A 16,612-nucleotide genomic window follows, 5' to 3' on the forward strand; every position below is an offset into this window, starting at 1 on the left:
GTTCACAGGCTTCTTACTTCCTCATTCTAATATGAGCAGCAGTCATTTTAGAAAAAAATCTGATTCGTTACCACAAATTACAAGGAAATTCGACTTCGGAATCTATTTTTTCCTGAAATTCTGATCAAATTCCACTTCATCAAGTTGGATTCGCTCATCTCTAATTACCACTTTACAAAGCTTCGGTGTGGCCTCATCTTGAATATGCAGTTTATTTCTGGGTATCAGACCACAGAAAAGATGCCCTGGAGCTGGAAAACGAAAATGGAGAGCTACTAAACTGATAAAAGTCATGGAGCTTTTTAGTTATGAGGAAAGATTAAAATAATTATATTTATTTAGTCTTGAGAAGAGACATCTAAGGGGGGACATGATTAACCTATACAGATATTTAAGATTGGCCACGCAAAAAAAAGTATGGTGCACAACTGTTAAATATAAAATCCCCTAAAAAAAAGACTAGGGGGCACCTTCTTTACTTTAAGAAATGTAAATCTGTGGAGTAGTCTACCTCAGGACATGGTCACAACAGGAACAGTGGGCTGTTTTTAAAAGGGCTTAGATGAATTCTTAAAAGAAAATGCCATATTTTTCAGACTATATGATGCACATTTTTCCCCCAAAAGTGAGAAAAGAAGTGGCAGAGCATCTTATAGTCCAAATGCTAATGACCGTAGCACAGGCTAGAAGAAGAACAAGGAGCTGTGAGTGAGTGGCAGCGCTGTCTAAAACAAGGGGTACATTTATTTATTTTTTGTCTAATATGAGGTCTGATGTGGTTCTGACCTGAGGCTGATGGGGTCTGATCTGAAGCTGATGGGGTCTGATCTGAGGCTGTGGGGTCTGACCTGAGGCTGTGGGGGTCTGACCTGAGGCTGGTGGAGCTTAGGGAACCTGAGGGTCTGATCTGAGGCTAATGAAGAATGGGGATCTGATGAGGATTGGGGGTCTACTCTGAGGTTTGATTAAAGATATTTTTTTTCTTATTTTCCTCTTCCAAAATTCAGAGATGCTTCTTATAGTCCAAAAATATTGTAACATTAATGCTTATGAAAATGTCTAGAAGTCAGGGTCACACTCCCCTTTTTTTAAATTAACATCCCCACCTATCCCTTGGTTCAACTTGATTTACTTATGTCTTTTTCAACCATATTAACTATGTAACTATGTAATGTTTATTTTGTATGTACAACCCAAATTCCCAAAAAGTTGGGATGCTATGAAAAAAGCAAATAAATGTAAATAAACAGAATGATTTGTAATGATTTGCAAAAGTACAGTCCCTGACAAAAGTCTTGTCGCTTCTCTATTTTGTAGAAACTCCTGCTATTAACATGACTTTTAATTTATCAATTGGTGTTAGAAATAGCTCATATGAAAAGCTAAAGCCCTCCCAAATAATGTTTAATGCACTGAAATAAATTAGTTTCACTGAAAAAAGATTTATCATTTAATCAAGACAGAAAGGTCAAATGTTGGCAAGACAAAAGTTTTGTTGCCTAAACAGAAATTGAACAACTTTATTGCAAATCCAAAAATATGTAAGCAAATTAAGTAGTGGTGCTGTGAGATCCAAATTTAATATCTTGTATGACTTCCATGAGCTTGAAGGACAGCATCCATGCGGTTTGGCAAGGATTCATACAATTTATTGATGAAGTCATCCGGAATAGCAAAGAAAACAGTCTTGCATGCCTCCCAGAGTTCCTCAATATTCTTTGGTTTCGTCTTCCATACATCCTCTTTCATCCTACACCACATATGCTCAATGATGTTCATGTCTGGTGACTGGGCTGGCCAATCCTGGAACATCTTGATCTTCTTTGCCTAAAGGAACTTTGATGTGGAGATGGAAGTATGCGATGGAGCACCATCCTGCTGCAGAATTTGGCCTTTTTTATGGTTGAGAATATAAGAGGTAGCTAAGATTTCTTGGTATTTTAGACTATTGATGTTGCCTTCCACCCTGCAGATCCCTAGCACACACCCATACTGGATGTAACCCCAGACCATGATTTTGCCTCCACAAACTTCACTGTTTTCTGGGTAAATCTCGGCTCGATGCGGGTTCCAGTAGGTCTCCTGCAATATTTGTGACTGTGGTGTAATTCAACAGAAGATTCATCTGAAAAATTCACCTTCTGCCACTTTTCCAGCATCCATCCTTTTAGCAGGCTGTGGCCCTTGGCAAATGCCACATGGTTTTTCAATTGTCTTTTGTTTAGTGCTGGCTTATGGGCACTGATTCGACCATGGAGGCCATTTCGAGACAGAATCTGACAAACTGTTCTGGTTGACACAGAGACTTCAGGTGACCAGGTCTCATGGAGCTCTGCTGCAGTGGAAAATGGGCTGGCCTTGGATTTCTGAGCCAACAAACGTTCCTCTAGAGCAGTTGTCTTGCGGGGTCGGCCTGACCTGGCCTTGTCCAAAACGTCTCCAGTCTCGTCAAATCTTTTTTTTATCCTCTGAACTTGACGCTGAGACACATTGAAGGTGTCTGCCACATCAGCAGTGGATCTGGTCTTCAGCCTCTTGATAATTAACACTTTAGTCTCCGGGTGAATCTTAGGCATGTTTGCAGAGGTCTAGTTGCAGTTGGTGTGAAGGTTTAGTGTACTGGGGTTCTTTTTATACACACCTAAAACCTAATTGATCCATTATTAGTCACAGGTGAAGCTCATATGACAAGGCGACAACACTTACGTCTTGGCAAAAATGGACTCAATGGGCTTTACCAAGCTGTGAATATTAGAATACTTTTTGTCAGTTTCGTTTTGCACTGAAACATTATAACAAAAGCTGTTGGGATTAAAATGACCCATTTCTTGTAACAAAATCTTGATTAGAAATATATTTTAGCGGCACTTCAGGTCAATTTGTACACAAGCAACAAGACTTTTGTCAGGGACTGTAGATCATAGAACACACATATGCTGAATGTGAGACATTTTACCATTTCATTAAAAAAAATTTACTCATTTAGAACTTGATGGCAGTGATGCATCTCAAAAAAGTTGGGACAAGGCAATGTCTACCATTGTATAACATTGACTTTTTTTTAACAACAGTCTGTAAATGTCTTCGAGGTGAGGAGACCAATAGATAGAGTTTTGGTTGAGGAATGTTGTCCCACTCTTGTTTGATGCAGGATTCTAGCTAGTCAACAGTCCTTCTCCAGATTTTTTGTTTGATAATGTAAAAAACGTTTTCCATTGATGAAAGGTCCAGACTGCAGGTAGGTAAATGCAGCACCTGGACTCTTGTTCTGTGAAGCTGTGCTATTGTGCATCATCTTTCTGAAATATGCAAGAAATATGTTGTTCTAAGACCTCTATATTCTGTTTAGCACCGGTAGTGCCTTTCCAGATATTTAAGCTGCCCATGCCATAGGCACTAATGCAACCTCATACCATCAGAGATGCAGGCTTTTAAACTGTGCTCTGACAACAAGCTGGATGGTCCCTCTTCTCTTGAGTCGACAGAACATGGCATCTGTGGTTTTCAAAAGGAATTTCAAATTTTGATTCATCTGACCATAGAACAGTTTTACATTTTGCCTCAGTTCATTTTGAATGAGTTTTGGCCCAAAGAAGAAGGTGGTATTTCTGGATCCTGTTGACATATGGCTTAATCTTTGCATGATACAGCTTTAACTTTAATTTGTGGATTGCATGGCGAACTGTGTTCATAGACAATGATTTCTTGAAGTGTTCCTGTGCCCATGCAGTGATTTCCAGTCATGTCTGTTTTTAATGCAGTGATTTACAGTCATGTCTGTTTTTAATGCAGTGCTGCCTGAGGGCCTATAGATCAGCAACATTGACCATTGGTCTTGTCCCTTGTACACATTGATTTCTGCAGATTCTCTGAATCTTTTGATGGTGAGATATCCTTAGTCTTCATAATTTTACATTGAGGAACATTTTTACTAGTCTATAATTACTTATGGAAGACCTAGAGCCCTTTTTAAATATGGGCACCACATTTGCCTTGTGCCAGTCACTTGGCACTGTACCAGTTGTTAGAGAATCTTAAAAACCATCAACATGGGCACAGCAATAACTGAACTGAGTTCTTTAAGAACTCCAAGTCCAAAATGCCTGAAGTATTTTATCCTGTACATGAGCACCATAATGGAAAAGAAGTAAAAATGCTTGAATTTCTTTTTTGCTGTTTCACCTCCCCAAAATAATAGTATAAAAAATCATCAAAATGATTTTAAACAAGCCCTCACACTGTTTTATAGATGGAAATATAAAAAGTTAAGTGAGTCAGAATATAGCGATGCAAGGACCTTTTAAAGTAGTAAAACATAACAAAAACTATATAGCTTTGGTATCACTGTAATCCTACCAACCTGCAGAATAAGGGTAATGTCTCATTTGTATTGCAAATTAAATGTCTTAAAAATTAAACCAGTAAAACACTGGAATAATTGCATTTTTTCTAATCCCACCACATTAATTTTTTTTTATAGCTTCCTAATACATAGTATGGAATATTAAATAGTGCCATTATAAAGTACTTGTCCCGAAAAAAGCCCTCATAAGGCTACAAGAAAAGAAAAAAGTTTTACACAAACCTATTGAGTGAAAGCCCTTGAAAGTCTTCATACCATGGAACATGAGATATACAATCATAAATGCTGGCAGCAAAAACAGCAAAAGCACCTGGTTCATGCTATGACAAAATCTTAAAATTTCCAACATAATTTAGAGCCAAATATAGATTGTAAGCAGGGGCGGATTAAGTGCATGATAGACCCGGGGCTGTCTACCCAACTTGGGCCCCTCCCTCCATTTTAGTTTAGGTTTTTTTTTGCATAAAGAGGCTGCAGTGTTTCATGAGCGCCACAGTCTCTTACTAGGCCATATGACATCTTCAGACAAAAAAAAATACCAGTGTGTCTACAGTTTGTAACACAGACACGTTAGATTTCTCAATTTTTCCATCAACCTCCTCATCCTGGTGTCCCCACAGTGTCATCCTGCTGCCACCTCCAATACTGTGCCCATGGTGCCCCCCAATGCCCCAGGTACCATAATGCTGAAAAAATAGTGACCCTAATAGAGATAATTGGAGTCATTTATCAAACCGGTGTAAAGTAGAACTGGATTTCCAAAAGAGCTGTCAAATATGAAAGGTGGAATCTGATTGGCTGCTATGGGCAACTAAGCCAGTTTTACTTTACACCAGTTTGATAAATTACCCCAAATGTTCCTATAGTGTCCACAGCAGCTATAATGTCCCTTAGAGTGCCCCGAGTAATAATACCACCCTCTATTGTGCTCCAGGCAATAATCACTGTATAGTGTCCCCAAAAATAATAGAATTGCCCCTACAGTGCCTCCCCAATAGCAACACCCCCATTTAGTAATTTATACCACACTGCCCCATATAGTAATCCCCCGATAGTAATTTCCCCCACACAGTAATTTCCCCCAAACTGCCCCCATATAGTAGTTTGCCCCACATAGTAATGTCCACCAAACTGCCCCATATAGTAATTCCCCAATAGCAATTTGCCCCCACACAGTAATTTTCCCCAAACTGCCCCATATAGTTATTTGCCCCCACATAGTCATTTCCACCACACTGCCCCATATAGTAATCCCCCGATAGTTATTTGCCCCCACACAGTAATTTTCCTCAAACTGCCCCATATAGTAGTTTGCCCCCACATAGTAATTTCCCCCCACACTGCCCCCACATAGTAATTTGCCCCCACACTGCCCCCACATAGTAATTTGCCCCCACACTGCCCCCACATAGTAATTTGCCCCCACATAGTAATTTGCCCCCACACTGCCCCACATAGTAATTTGTCCCCACACTGCCCCACATAGTAATTTGCCCCCACACTGCCCCACATAGCAATTTCCCCACACTGGGACCACATAGCAATTTCCCACACTGTCCCCACATAGCAATTACCCCACACTGTCCCCACATAGCAATTTCCCCCACACTGCCCCACACAATAGTTTCCCTATAAAGTAATTTGCCCCCACATAGTAATTTGTCCCCACATAGCAATTTCTTCAAATAGAAATTACCCCACACTGTCCCCACATAGTAGTTTCCCCCACACTGCCCCCACACAATAGTTTCCGCCACATAGTAATTTGTCCCTACATAGCAATTTCACCACACTGTCCCCCATAGCAATTACCCCACACTTTCCCCACATAGCAATTTCCCCCACACAATAGTTTCCCATACACTGCCCCCACATAGTAGTCCCTCCCATAATAATTTGCCCCCACACTGCCCCCACATAGCAATTTGCCCCCACACTTCCATATATAGCAATTTGCCCCCACATAGTAGTCCCTCCCATAATAATTTGCCCCCACATAGTCGTCCCTCCCATAATAATTTGGCCCCACACAGCCCCATATAGTAATTTGCCCCCACAAAGTAGTCCCTCCCATACAAATTTGCCCCCACACTGCCCCATATAGTAATTTGCCCCCACATAGTAGTCCCTCCCATAATAATTTGCCTCCACATAGTAATTTGTCCCCACATAGTATTCCCTCCCATAAAAATTGGCCCCACACAGCCCCCACATTCCCCCCATGTAGTCGATGTCTCTTCCATAATATGTCCTACTGTGTGTCCCCCACACACATGTCCCCTAAAGTAGACACATGAAATAAAAAAATAAAAAATGGCGTCATCATGCATGCCTGCGCTGGGATTTCACTACCGCATAGGCCTACTAGGCCTGAAGCCTATGGATGTGATCGGTGATGGGACAGGGACCTATGCGCTCCCATGCCCAGCAGCAGTATGTGGGCGTTTGGCCCCCCAGTGGTGCTGAGCCCGGGGCTGCCGACACGAATGTCCCTATTGTAATCTGCCACTGATTGTAAGCTTATATGCTCTGTGCTGTAATACTTGTATCTGAAATGTATTGCATAACTATTTTCTTGTTTTCGTGTGTACCAAACAATTTTGGTTTGTTTTTACATGGAAAGGTAATTGTTGATATGTATGCAGAATACCTATTCTTTTATAATGTAACTATGTCTGCCATGGGGTCGTCTAATGAAGAAGTGTCTAACATGCCAAGCAAGTTGTGTCAAATTTATCAAACCATGTGTGCCGTGTAACCTCTTCCATGCCGTGGTCCGTAGGGACTGTTGTATGGAAGGGGTTAACAGGGAGGAAGCTCACTCCTCCCCCATTGGGCGCTGTGCTGCTGTGGCAGTGTCCAAATTGATCATAACAGAGGGAGGGAGCTCCCTACTTCCCCCCTCCCATCGGACCGCTGCTCTGCTGTGGCAGCATCCTGATGGTTACCATGGCAACTGGGCAACTTACATAGGCATCCAGGCATCCAGTATAAAAATACACTGCAGTACACTATGCAATGTACATCAGTGTATTGTAGTGCCATCAGAACCACTGGATCTTCAAAAATCAAGTGGGTCTGAGTCAAAAAAGTGAAAAAAAAAAATCTATCACTTTTACATATGCGCACATTTATAATTACTGTATTTTTCGCCCTATAGGACGCACCGGCCCATAAGACGCACCTAGGTTTTTGGGGAGGAAAATAAGAAAAAAAAAATTTTTTACCAAAAAGTGTGCTGTGTGTTTGGTGGGTTTGGAACTAATGGTGGTCTGTGGATGGCACTATTACTGGGGATCTGTGGATGACTGACACTGTTATGGTGGGGGATCTGTGGATGACGGACACTGTTATGGGGGGGATCTGTGGATGACGGACACTGTTATGGGGGGGGATCTGTGGATTACGGACACTGTTATGGGGGAGATCTGTGGATAACGGACACTGTTATGGGGGAGATCTGTGGATGACGGACACTGTTATGGGGGGGATCTGTGGATGACGGACACTGTTATGGGGGGGATCTGTGGATGACAGACACTGTTATGGGGGGGATCTGTGGATGACGGACATTGTTATGGGGGAGATCTGTCGTTGACGGTCACTGTTATGGGGGATCTGTGGATGACGGTCACTGTTATGGGGGGGATCTGTGACTTTCACTGTTACAGGGGGATCTGTGGCTTGCACTGTTACAGGGGGGGATCTGTGGCTGGCACTGTTACAGGGGGGATCTGTGGCTGGCACTGTTACAGGGGGGGGATCTGTGGCTGGCACTGTTGTATATGTGCCATCCACAGACCCCCAGCCCATAACAGGTCCATCCACAGACCCCCCAGCCCATAACTGTGCCATCCACAGATCGCCGCCGCACCCCCCCGCCGCCGCCGCCTCCATACAAATATAAGATGTGATATTCAATTAATAATTATCAAACATGCCCCCTCACTGTCTCCTATTACTACCTTACATCCTAATCGCTGCTGTTTTCAGGCAGGCCGTCACTTGCCTGCGCCGCCTGCTTCATTAATAAAGTAGGCGGCCCAGGCACGTGACAAGAGTTACGCTGCCGCCCGCCCGGCCTGCATGAATTCAACAGCAGCGATTAGGATGTAAGGTAGTAATAGGAGTGAGGGGGCATGTTTGATAATTATTAATTGAATATGACATTGTATATTAGTATACCAGAGCGGCGGGGTGGTGCTATACTACACTGACTGCACCGCCCCGCCGCTATTGCCGGCCCCCAGATCCTCCTCCCAGTCCCTCCCCGAGTCCCCGCTCGCTCCTACATCGCAGCTTGCGATGTAAAACTGCCAGCATTCGCCCCATAAGACGCAGGGGCATTTCTCCCCCATTTTGGGGGAAGAAAAAGTGCGTCTTATGGGGCGAAAAATACGGTAGGTAAAAATGAAGAAAAGAAAATATCCTAAACATGTTTTCTATCTCCGAATCCATAACAACCAGCTCTATAAAAATATCACATGACCTAACCTTTCAGGTGAACACCGTAAAAAAAATAATAATAAAAAAGTGCCAAAAAATAATTTCAAATCAAACCGTCACTTCATTCTGCATAAATTGAGAACCTACCTAAAACAATCGGCCAAAGAATAAAAAAGCTATGGCTCTCAGACTACGGAGACACTAAAACATGATTTTTCAATAGTTTCAAAAATGCTATTATTATGTAAAACTAAAATAATTAAGAAAAAGTATACATATTAGGTATTGCCATGTCTGTAATGACAAAATAGTACCAATCAAACTGTCACCTCACCCTGCAAAAAATGAGCCCCTACCTAAGACAATCAGCAACAAAATAAAAAAGCTATGGCTCTCAGACTATACTGTAGAACAATAAAACATTATTTTTAGTTTCAGAAATGCTATTATTGTGTAAAACTTAAATAAATAAGAAAAAGTATACATATTAGGTATTTCTACATCCATAACGACCTGCTCTATAAAAATATCACATGACCTAACCCCTCAGGTGAATGCCATAAAAATAAATAAATAAAAACTGTGGCAAAATTACCAATGTTTTGGTCACCTTGCCCCAAAAAGTGTAATAATGAATGATCAAAAAATTATATGTACCCAAAAAGGGTACCAATAGAAATGTTAACTCCTACTGCAAAAAACAAGCTCCTGCACAAGACGATCAGCAGAAAAATAAAAAAAAATATGGCATTCAGAAAATGGAGCCACAAAAACATAATTTGTTTAAAAAATGCTTTATTATGTAAAACTGAAACAAACAAACAAACAAAGTAGACATATTTAATATCATCGCATCCGTAACAAAATGCACTATAAAAATAGCACATGATCTAACCTGTCAGATGAACGTTGTAAAAAAACAAAATAAAAAATGGTGCCAAAACATCCATTCTTTGGTTAGCTTGCCTCACAAAAAACATAACATACAGCGATTAAAAATCATATGTACCCCTAAATAGTACCAGTCTAGTAAAATTTGCCTTCCAAAAACTATACAGCCCTCCTTTTCTTCATGCACCTTGCCATGCTCCCATACAGCAGTTTACCACCACATGTGGGGTGTTTCTGTAAACCGCAGAATCAGGGTAATAAATATAGAATTTTATTTGGCTGTTAGCCCTCGATGTGTTAAAGAAAAAATTGATTAAAATGGAAAGTCTGCCAAAAAAGTGAAATTTAGAAATTTCATCTCCATTTTCCTTTCATTCTTGTGGAATACCTAAAGGGTTAGTTTTGAGTAGCTTGAGGGGTGTAGTTTTAAAAATTGGGTCATTTATTGGGGGTTTCTACTATGTAAGCCCCACAAAGTGACTTCAGACCTGGACTGGTCATTAAAAAGTGGGTTTTGGAATAATTGCTTCTAAAATTCTAAGCCTTCTAACATCTCCAAAAAATAAAATGACATTTTTACAAAATGATGCAAACATAAAGTGGACATATGAGGAATGTTAAGTAATAAATATGTTATGAGGTATCAATTTCTGTTTTAAAAGCAGAGAAATAGAAATTTAGAAAAATACAAATTTTTCAACATTTTTGGTAAATTTGGGATTTTTTCATAAATAAAGGTGAATATATTGACTCGAATTTATGACTGCCATGAAATACAATGTGACATAAGAAAAAAGTCTCAGAATGGCTTGGATAAGAAAAAGTGTTCCAAAGTTATTACCACATAAAGTGATACATGTCAGATTTTCAAAAATAAGCCTGGTCAGTGCCACGAAGGCGCAAAATGTCTCGGTCATTAAGGGGCTAATGGAAAAGGATGAATTTACCCTGCACATCAACACTGGATCTAATATACAAAATTTGACTTTTTCCATTTGAACTCTGACAGTGAGGTCTAAGAAACATATGTACTTCTGAAAATACGTAACTCAAAGATATTATTATTTCAAATCTTTGGAATTTTCCACTGTAAATCTAGAAGAATCCGGCATGTATGATATGTAGATGCTATCATTGAATTTCTGTTGATTTGCTGCAGATCTGGCACTTTATATTACATTTTGTTCACATCACATTTTAGGTTTATGCCTAGTCTTATTTTACCTTCTGGCAGAAGACAAATCTCTTTGGTCTTATCGTATGGAACTATTAAAATATAATTTAAAAAATGCATTTCTAAGGAGTACATTTACAATAATAAGTACAAAGTTTTATAAGCTTTGCTTTACTCCCAGAATCTAAATCAGCACTATTCAAGTACATTTTGTGTGCATATTTCCTGGAGCCAATTCCCAGACACTTTGCTGAATGCCAGAAACGCATTTCAAGCAATATTTGTCTTAAAGCAATATGATATTGCTGTAACTGTGTGCTGCCAATAAGCAGGTTTTCAAGTCATCACAATGTAGTTATTTTTATGTTGCTTGCAACTGTAAAATTCAATTTCCCTTAAAGTATAAGATCATAAATAATATTTGCTGATTCCATGAACAAACCTTTATAAAGTTGGAAAGCTGTGTAATAGACTTAAAAGTGGAAAGTGTTGTATACTACTAAGCTTCATTGATATTGGACCTGAAGTTCAGGAATAAACACCCTAATAAATCTGATTTATGTACTGAGAGGAAGCAGGGCTGTGCTTCAATTTACAAACAATATGGCTAATGGTTTATTTCATTGAACACATGAGCATGTGTCATTGACTTGGTAATATAAAAGCACTATTCTAGGTTGTGCTAAACACTGTACTAAATTGTTATATTAATATTTAATGATTACATAGCTTGAAACTAGAAAAAATATATTTGAAAGGAAGGATATTCCTTGGTATTGTGTAAGTAGCACTGCCTTGAGGAACCATTCACCACATTATGGTTTTGCAGTTGTATACGTTTAAACTTTTTGTTTGCCTGAAATATTAAAGACAGAACATATGAAACATTGGTTAAGTTACATAGGTGCCACCTTTATTTATAAATCATTGGATTCATACTTTTGCTACTTGTACAAATACAGTTTCAAGAAAAAGTATGTGAACCCTTTAGAATGATATGGATTTCTGCACAAATTGGTCATAAAATGTGATCTGATCTTCATCTAAGTCACAACAATAGACAATCACAGTCTGATTAAACAAATAACACACAAAGATTTAAATGTTACCATGTTTTTATTGAACACACCATGTAAACATTCACAGTGCAGGTGGAAAAAGTATGTGAATCCCTAGACTAATGACATCTCCAAGAGCTAATTTGAGTCAGGTGTCAGCCAACTGGAGTCCAATCAATGAGATGAGATTGGAGGTGTTGGTTACAGCTGCCCTACCCACGGCAGTTAAAAATATTGGCTTAGATGGTGCTCGTGTTGACAGTAGCTCCATTTCACCTGAAGACGCCACATCTGTGGCGAAACATGTTGGAGGAGCTGCAATAGAGCTTTTAGTTTAAGTGTGGTTGAAACTCAGTGAATGCACTTGGTACACTGCTGACACCTCGTGCAAAACACACAAGCAGCAGGGTGGCATACTAGAGCGCAAACAAAGTGAAGTCAGGAATAAGTAAAACCTCTATAGGCATGCTGCCTCCCCGAGTGTGACATATATAAGATACAGATTTAAGATCCCAGCTAGCAGGACAAATAGCTGAAAAGCGGAGATCTGAAAAAAATCTGTTGAAATAACTGCCACGATACGGACAGTTACATTTGAGCAGGCAGAGCATATACGTGAAGTAACCTATATCCCCAGCCGCAGAGTTCACCAGCACTTCTAATTGTAAACCTTTTTCTTTCTTCCCGACTTATACCAGTCTTAATAAAATGAAATAAACGTTATGTTTTAAATGACCAGAAACGGGAATCCATTAGTCTTAGGCTATTTGAACCTTTTTTTATTTATTTTTTTATTGTTTTCTAAGCCAAATGTATAAAATTCCATAACATACAGTTTGAAAGTAATAAAAGATAATTGTACACAGAATTAATACAATAACCCTATTTAACCCCCCTTAATTCACTGTTGCGAGATCCAATCGTGCCTTTATTGATACTTTTATTTCAGTTTCCAATATTACAAATAACCCAGGGTTTTAGGGGCAGGAATCCAATCCTTTCTAACGACGCTCTAGTTTTCTAGCTATTCTACCATAGGCATCAATAGTGTCCATCAAGGCCATCCACTCGGAAAAGCTAGGGCTATTATTGGTGCCCCAATATTTGACAATCAGGGCATTTGCGGCCATAAACCCCTCCATACAAATTTGTATCTGGTGAGACGTTAAATCACTAAGGGAGAAGAAACACAGTATTGCCTGCATAAAACATTGGTCCAGTTGGATCTTATATCTTCTGGATAATTCCCCATAGATACAGGTCCAAAAATAACTTATTTCTGGGCAATTCCATAATATGTGACTCAGGTCGGCATTTTCTGCCGAACACTTCCAGCACACATCCTTTTTTTCTTTATATATTTTGGCGAGGAAAGCGGGGAAGTAGTATAGGCAATGTACAATCTTGAATTGAATCAATCTATATTTCTGGGAGGTCGATACTTTTTTTTATATTTTGGTATACTATATCCCAATCCGGAATGCTCCCATCGCCCAATTCAGCTTCCCTGCTTCCATTGCTTTTAAATGTTGTTATTTCACCAAGAGAATCCCGAAGTGTGTGGTATATTTGAGAAAGTGTCAGTTGTGTATCCTTAAATTTAAAACAATAATCCAAAAAATAATTTGCCCTAATAGTCAAAAGACGTTTATCCTGAGTGCTCATAAATGGGTGACTAATTTGTGCATATCTATATCTATCTAGAAAAGTGGCAGTTGTGCCTTTTATTAATTTATCTAGGGGAATAATATTGCCATGTGATATTATGTGAGTTAAGCGATTAATACCGTGTGAATTCCAGTATTTATAATCTGCAATTAACATAAATTCTTTTAAATTATGATTGTGTCAGAGTGGAGTAAAGTGAGTGGGACATATTATGCCTAATATCTTTTTAATTTTATTCCAGACCTTATTTAACGTATCACTAATTAGACACTATTTTTTTCTATTCCCCGGGTGGCCAGTCTCCAAAATAGAAAAGATATCCCCATACGGTCCCTGAAAGTCCTTTGACAGAATACTTAACAGCAAGGCAGGCTGGTGATCCCCCCCTCCCCCCCATCCCACCCACCACATTATCTGAGCTGCAATATAATATCCCTGAAGGAAGGGGAGGGAAAGACCACCATCTCTCTCAGAGAGCCAAATAAATTTTTGCTTGATCCTGACCCTACCCGTCCCCCAGATTAACTAATTCAACAGTCTATCCAGCAGCCCAAAGAATGATTTGTCGATCCATATTGGACACGCTGTCAAAGGGTATAGGGCGATGGGGAGGATCACCATCCTAACCAGTGCAATCCATTCTGCCTGTGACAGACCTTTCTGCCAAGTGCGGATCTTCTCCCTCACCTTATTGATCATGGGGATGATGTTTAAAAGATTATATCTAGTCAAATCCGCACTAATTCTAATGCCCAGATATCAAATAGTGTCGGTGGGTCCAAGTGGCCTAATACCTAGAGGCCCGTCGGGGGGTGCTCGAACAAGGGGGAGAAATTCAGACTTATCCCAATTTACTTTATATCCTGATAGTGAACCATATTCTTCCAAGAAATTAATTACAGAAGGAACAAGAATATTGTCCGCGTACAGAGTAATTTTATCTTCCCCTTCTCTCCCTCCGAAGCCAACAATCTTTTTAGATTGTCATTTTCTGCATGCAAGGGGCTCTAAGGCCAGGGCAAAAATCAAGGGTGAAAGTGGACAGCCCTGCCGAGTGCCTCGCTGTAAGGGGAACTGTTCGGAATCAATCCGATTTATCTTAACATTAGCAGTAGATCCACAATAGAGCAATTGTACCCATTTAATGAATTGTTCACCCAGGTTCATTCTCTCCAAAGTCCCCCACAGAAAGGACCACTCCACCCTGTCAAAAGCCTTCTTAGCATCCAAGGACAGGATGGAGCGGTCCTCCCCGTCCCCAATATAAATGTTAAGAAAGGCTCTACAGATATTAGATTGTATATTGCGTTTTGGGATAAAACCTGTCTGATCCAGATGGATCAGGCAGCGAATAACCCCCCTCAACCTATTAGCAAGCAATTTAGCTAGTATCTTGTAGTCAGTATTAAGTAATGAAATTGGACGATACGACCCAATTTCAGTCTTATCTTTGTCCTTTTTCAAAATCAGAGAGATGGAAGCCTCCCTCAAAGAAGGAGGGAGTAAACCACTTCTCCAAGATTCATTAAACGTTTGAAGAAGGAGGGGCAGTACAACTTTGCGATATGCTCTGTAGAGTTCAAAGGGCAGGCCGTCTCTGCTTGGAGCTGTATTGCCTTTTGTGCTATCGACGGCAGTCTACAACTCATCAAGAGTAATTGGTGAATTTAATCTAGAATGGTCTTGATCGGAAAGGCGAGGGAGAGCCACGCTATCTAAAAAGAGAGCAAGGGCTTCATCATCCTCCCCGAGATCCGACTGATATAATTTAGTAAAATGTTCTATAAAGGCTAATTTAATATTTAAATGGTTATTGGTTAAGACGCCGGAAGGCAGTTTGATTTACTTTATTGGGGATTGGGGATTTTGATTAGCAATTACAGATGCCAGCATTCTACCTGTTTTACCTTTTTCAAAAAAGGCTTGCTGCCCCGCAAAAAAGGACTTGTGTTGTGCTTTTTCATATAGGAAGGTCTGATATTTCCTCTTAGCCTCCATTAATAAGAATGGGACATTTTCCCCATTCTGTCTGGCGAGCTCTACCTCCAGATCCCCAACCCTCTCAACCAGTTCCTTTTCAATATTTTTATTCTAATCCTCATACGATATATCCCTCTTATCATTGCCTTCAGGGAATCCGACACAAAATGTACATGTGTGGATCCATAGTTTAGTCCCCAGTATTCTAAGATGTCGTTCCCAATTCTTTCTTGATCACCAATCACATGGATCCAATGTGTATTTAACCTAAAAAGTTTTCTACACAGACACAGAATCAACCGTCAACAGCAACATTGGAGTGTGGTTAGAGATACCATGTGGCTCGTACTTCATTTTTTGGATCTTTTTCAGGAATTCTGAGCTTGCCAAGGATAGATCTATTCTAGACATAGCCTTGCAGGGTCTGCTAAAACAGGAGGAGGCAGTTTTTTTCCCATACAGATACTGCCACACGTCCATGAGGCCCATCTCCTGGCAGATCCTGCTAAGGATCGTGGGCTGACCATTAAAACTCCCCCCTCCACTGAGCACAGATACTCTATCCTTGTTGTCCATAACTGAATTGAAATCTCCCAACACTAATATAGGACACATATTCCTCTTACATACAGTTGCAAGAAAAAATATGTGAACCCTTTGGAATTATATGGATTTCTGCACAAATTGGTCATAAAATGTGATCTGATCTTCATCTAAGTCACAACAATAGACAATCACAGTCTTCTTAAACTGATAACACACAAATAATTAAATGTTACCATGTTTTTATTGAACACACCATGTAAACATTCACAGTGCAGGTGGAAAAAGTATGTGAACCCCTAGACTAATGACATCTCCAAGAGCTAATTGGAGTGAGGTATCAGCAAACTGGAGTCCAATCAATGAGATGAGATTGGAGGTGTTGGTTACAGCTGCCCTGCCCTATAAAAAACACACACCAGTTCTGAGTTTGCTTTTCACAAGAAGCATTGCCTGATGTGAATGATGCCTCGCACAAAAGTACTCTCA

Source organism: Bufo gargarizans, chromosome 2 (genome assembly GCF_014858855.1).
Source record: "Bufo gargarizans isolate SCDJY-AF-19 chromosome 2, ASM1485885v1, whole genome shotgun sequence".
Lineage (NCBI taxonomy): Eukaryota > Metazoa > Chordata > Amphibia > Anura > Bufonidae > Bufo > Bufo gargarizans.